The sequence below is a fragment of the Myotis lucifugus genome, unplaced genomic scaffold (assembly GCF_000147115.1).
Source record: "Myotis lucifugus unplaced genomic scaffold, Myoluc2.0 scaffold_159, whole genome shotgun sequence".
NCBI lineage: Eukaryota > Metazoa > Chordata > Mammalia > Chiroptera > Vespertilionidae > Myotis > Myotis lucifugus.
The window spans coordinates 3031068-3037067 of NW_005871207.1; positions in this window are offsets into that span (position 1 = coordinate 3031068).

Here is a 6000-nt window from a genome sequence, read left to right on the forward strand (position 1 = left end):
GGTCTATTTTTGTTCATCAGTTTATGTTGGTCATTCGATTCCACGTAGGAGTGAGATCATGTGGTATTTATCTTTCTCCAACTGGCTTATTTCACTTAACATAATGCTCTCTAGGTCCATCCACATTGTTGCAAATGGTAAGAGTTATTTCTTTTTTATAGCTGCATAGTATTCCATTGTGTAGATGTACCACAGTTTTTTAATCCACTCATCTGCTGATGGACACTTAGGCTGTTTCCAAATCTTAGCTATTGTAAACTGTGCTGCTATGAACATAGGGGTGTATATATTCTTTCTGATTGGTGTTTCTGAGTTCTTGGGATATATTCCTAGAAGTAGGATCAAGGGGTCAAATGGGAGTTCCATTTTTAACTTTTTGAGGAAACACCATACTGTTTTCCACAGTGGCTGCACCAGTCTGCATTCCCACCAGCAGTGCACGAGGGCTCCTTTTTCTCCACATCTTTGCCAACACTTGTTGTTTGTTGATTTGTTGACAGCCATGTGCAGGTGTGAGGCACAGCAAAGGCAACCATCAATAAAATAACAAGAGTGCTACTCTATGGGAGAACATATTTGCCAATGAAACATCCGATAAGGGGTTAACCTCCAAAATCTACAGGGAACTCTTATTACTTAACAAAAGGAAGATAAACAACCCAATTAAAAAAATGGGCAAAGGACCTCAATAGACACTATCCAAAATGGACATACAGAAGGCCAAAAGGCATATGAAAAAGTGCTTAAAGTCACTGATCATCCTAGAGATGAAAACTAAAAAGATGTTTTCTAGTATTATTTTCTAAAAGCTACATTTCCCATTCTTTCTTCTAGTCATTCAATATGACTTTTTTCTCCTACTTCCTTGAAAATGTAAATGCTTTCAAAGTGGTTATGTCCTGTCTCAATCCCTCCCTCAAGCTCATGATCTATATTTACAGTTGTTTGCTTGACCTGCTGGCTTGTACATTTCAAATGTAACAGATTCAGAAAGACTCTTGATTCCCCATCCCCAAACTCAGTCCTCTTCCCAAATTTTCCTCTCAGTTGTTCAGGCTCAAAATTTGAGTCAACCTTGATCTCTCCCTTTCTTTCAGCCCCTAAAATTAGTCTATTAAAAATTCCTATTGTTTCTTTCTAAAAATATTTCCTGAATTCAACAATTTTTCACTATCTTCACTGCTCATGCCTCAGTCTAAGTCAGACTCATTGTTTTCCTGGATTACTGTGTCTCCTGACTCCTCTCCCTCAATACAAGTCAGCCCCATTATTTCTCTGGATTACTATGTCTCCTGACTCATTTCCCTCCTACTTTTGTCCTCTTGTAGTTCTTTCTTTTTAGAGTAGCCAGATAAATCTTTAGAAAATGGAAAATTGATCACAAAATCTTGTCTTAAATTTAGAATAAAATCCAAACTTCTTCATAAGGCCCACAAGCCCATTTCTTCAATCTCATCTAACCCATCTCTCTTTAGTCAGTTTTGCCCCAGTCACATTAACTTCTTACAGTTCTTCAAACCCTCAGACTTGTAATCACCTCAGGACTTTTGACCTTGCTTCTTCCTCTTCCTGGTTTCTCTTTTTTTAGAACTTGTTTGACTACTCCATAATACTGCCTGGTACATTATAAATGCTCAAAAGCTATTGGTAAACAAATGGAAGGATGAAAGAAATGAATGACTGATTAGATGGATGAATTTTTTCAGAGGAGAAACATTTATTAATGTATCAAATGTTTTATTTTTTATTGCTTTAGTAATTTCAGTCTAATTTTGATGCCTGGAGGTAGGTTACATGTAGAGGTAGCCCTGGAGAAAGCCCTGTGAACTCTGCTTGCTTTAAAATGAATTCTTTAATTTCATGCAGTGCCTTTTTCTCCAAAATGAATTTCTATTTAATTTGAATTCTGATTGGTTTGATTTCTTTACTCTAGATCAGTGGTTCTCAACCTTCCTAATGCTGTGACCCTTTAATACAGTTCCTCATGTTGCGGTGACCCCCAATTTCATTGTTACAAACTGAACATAATTAAAGCATAGTGATTAATCACAAAAACAATATGTAATTATATATGTGTTTTCTGATGGTCTTAGGCGACCCCAAAGCGGTCGCGACCCACAGGTTGAGAACCGCTGCTCTAGATGATTTGTTTCATGGTTGTGCACCAGATTAAACAAGCAAACAAGTGTTCCAATACTCTAAACTTTCTCACAGAGGTCTTATGCTTCCTCAGAACTATTTGTGTATCATGGTGTGAATCTTAGACAGAAAGGGACCATAGGAATGATCTGCTCTTAGGCTGAACCATTTCAGAAACCTTCCAAAACATTTCTAGAGGAGACAATCCAGCTTTTGATTAAATGGCTCCCATAATAAGGAACCTGTTTCTTTAAGACAACTGGTTGTTTTAGAAACAAGTCACTAGAAATATGTGGGGGAAATGACCTGCTTTCCCATTTGGAGATTAATCAACCTGACTGACTAGAAATGAAGCTGGGTTTTGGATTATGTACACATATGAAAAACACAGAGAGAATCTATTTTGGATCTGTTTAGACCATTTATTGTTTAGCAAACTGGAAAATGGTAATTGAATTGTGTAAATTAGAGCCTGTGCCAGTTTCAGGTGAATAATCTAAGTTCTTAGCTCCCTTCTCTCTAACCACAGAGTCATTAGCATGGTGCATGGCAAATTGATGCCCTGGAAGACTCACTTTTGATATTATAAAATATTTTCCTTGAGTCTTCTAGGACCTTCTCCTTCTTTTGTTATCCTGTAATAAATATCATACTCTTTATCATTGCATCCATTATGCTATAGTTTTTTCAACACCACCATTGTCTGAGGGTCTTAAGGGCAGGGACTATACCTTACTTATTGTTTCATCAGTATGTAGTAAAAACCTGGAACATAGTAAGGGCTTAATAAAAGTTTTAAACTATTGATCGACCACTCTATAATCAAGACCTCCAAGTGTAAGAAAAGGTCAATTGTTTGCTCTAAATTTTCTGGGATAATTCTGACTCTTTTGTTAGTTCTGTTTATTACCTTAAACTCAGAAGGGTTCAATTTGTTTGCCATGTTTTGTTATTGGTTTGTCTGTGTATTTTCTATACACTGAACAGGATTCTCCTTGGTATTTCTATCTGGCACTGAATGAGGGTGCTAGAAAATTTCTGCTAGCATTTCAATAAATAATTTTTTTGGATGTCTCATAATTCTTTTTTAATATATATATTTTTATTAAGATATTACATATGTGTCCTTATCCCCTCATTACCCCCTATCCCCCTGCTCATTCCCTCACCCCTCTGTTGTCTGTGTTGATTGGTTAGGCCTATATGCTTGCATATAAGTCCTTTGGTTGATCTCTCCCCCTTACCCCTACCCTCACCTACCATCCCTCCAAGGCCTGACAGTCCAATCAATGCCTCTCCATCTCTGGATCTGTCCTTGTTCATCAGTTTATGTTGTTCATTATATTCCACAAATGAGTGAGATCACGTGGGATTTATCCTTCTCTCACTGGCTTATTTCACTTAGCATAATGCTCTCCAGTTCCATCCATGCAGTGGCAAATGGTAAGAATTCCTTCTTTTTTACAGCAGTGTAGTATTCCATTCTATAGATGTACCACAAATTTCTAATCTGTTCATCTGCTGATGGGCACTTAGGCTGTTTCCAAATCTTAGCTATGGTAAATTGTGCTGCTATGAACATAGGGATGCATATATCCTTTATGATTGGTGTTTCTAGTTTCTTGGTTTATATTCCTAGAAGTGGGATCACTGGGTCAAATGGGAGTTCCATTTTTAACTTTTTGAGAAAACTCCATACTGTCTTCCATAGTGGCTGCACCAGTCTGCATTCCCACCAGCAGTGCACGAGTGTTCCTTTTTCTCCACATCCTCTCCAGCACTTGTCGTTTGTGGATTTGTTGATGTTAGCCATTCTGACAGGTGTGAGATGGTACCTCATTGTTGTTTTGATTTGCATCTCTCGGATGATTAGTGACTTTAAGCATGTTTTCATATGTCTCTTGGCTTTCAGAATGTCCTCTTTTGAAAAGTGTCTATTTAGGTCCTTTGCCCTATTTTGATTGGATTGTTTATCTTCCTTTTGTTAAGTTGTAAGAGTTCCCTATAAATGTTGGAGATTAAACAATCAGTGATAACATTGGCAAATCTGTTCTCCCATGCAGTGGGCTTTCTTGTTGTTTTGTTGATGGTTTCTTTTCCTGTACAAAATGTTTTTATTTTGATGTAGTCCCATTTGTTTATTTTCTCTTTAGTTTCCAATGCCCTAGGAGCTGTATCAGTGAAGAAATTGCTTCAGCATATGTCTGAGATTTTGTTGCCTTTGGATTCCTCTAGTATTTTTATGGTTTCCTGTCTTACATTTAAGTCCTTTATCCATTTTGAGTTTATTTTTGTGTATGGTATAAGTTGGTGGTCTAGTTTCATTTTTTTGCATGTACCCGTCCAATTTTCCCAGCACCATTTATTAAAGAGACAGTCTTGACTCCATTGTATGCTCTTGCCTCCTTTGTCAAATATTAATTGGTTCGGGTCAATTTCTGGGTTCTCTATTCTATTCCATTGATCTATCTGTCTGTTCTTGTGCCAGTACAAGGCAGTTTTGAGAACAGTGGCTCTGTAATACAGCTTGATATCTGGTATTGAGATCCCTCCTACTTTGTTCTTCTTTCTCAGGATCGCTGCAGCTATTCGGGGTCTTTTTTATTGCAGATGAATTTTTGGAGAGTTAGTTCTAGGTCTGTGAAATATACCGTTGGTATTTTAATGGGGAGTGCATTGAATTTATAGATTGCTTTGGGTAGTATGGACATTTTAACAATGTTGATTCTACCAATCCATGAATATGGTATGTTCTTCCATCTGTTTATGTCTTCCTCTATCTCTTTTTTCAATGTCCTGTAGTTTTCAGCATATAGGTCTTTTACCTCCTTAGTTAAGTTTATTCCTAGGTATCTTAATTTTTTTGTGCAATGGTAAATGGGATTGTTTTTTTAAATCCCTCTTTCTGTAAGTTCATTGTTGGTGTATAAAAAGGCCATTGATTTCTTGGCATTAATTTTGTATCCTGCTACATTGCTGAATTCATTTATTAATCCTAATAGTTTTTTGATGGAGTCTTTAGGGTTTTCTATGTACAGTATCATGTCATCTGCGAATAGGGACAATTTTACTTCTTCTTTACCAATTTGGATACCTTTTATTTCTTCTTCTTGTCTGATTGCATTGGCTAGCACTTCCATTACTATGTTGAATAGGAGTGGTGAAAGCAGACATCCCTGTCTTGTTCCTGTTTTTAAGGGAAATGGTTTTAGTTTTTGCCCATTGAGTATGATGTTGGCTGTAGGTTTTTCATATAAGGCTTTCATTATGTTGAGGTATGATCCTTCTATTCCCACTTTGCTGAGCGTTTTTAATCAGAAAAGGGTGTTGGATTTTGTCAAATGCCTTTTCTGCATCAATTGATATGATTATGTGATTTTTGTCTCTCAGATTGTTTATATGGTGTATCACATTTATTGATTTGCGGATATTGTACCAGCCTTGCATCCCTGGAATAAATCCTACTTGGTCATGGTGTATGATCTTTCTGATGTACTGCTGGATCCGGTTTGCTAGAATTTTGTTGAGGATTTTAGCATCTATGTTCATGAGGGATATTGGCCTGTAATTCTCTTTCTTTGTGGTGTCTTTATCTGGTTTTGGGATTAGGGTAATGCTGGCTTCATAGAAAGAGTTTGGAAGAACGAGCTCTGACGCACCCTAAGTGGCCCTGCGTTGAAATTGTGGGACAGTGTCTATTGCAGTGATGGAGAACCTTTTGAGCTCGGCGTGTCAGCATTTTGAAAAACCCTAACTTAACTCTGGTGCCGTGTCACATATAGAAATTTTTTGATATTTGCAACCGTAATAAAACAAAGGTTTATATTTTTGATATTTATTTTATATATTTAAATGCCATTT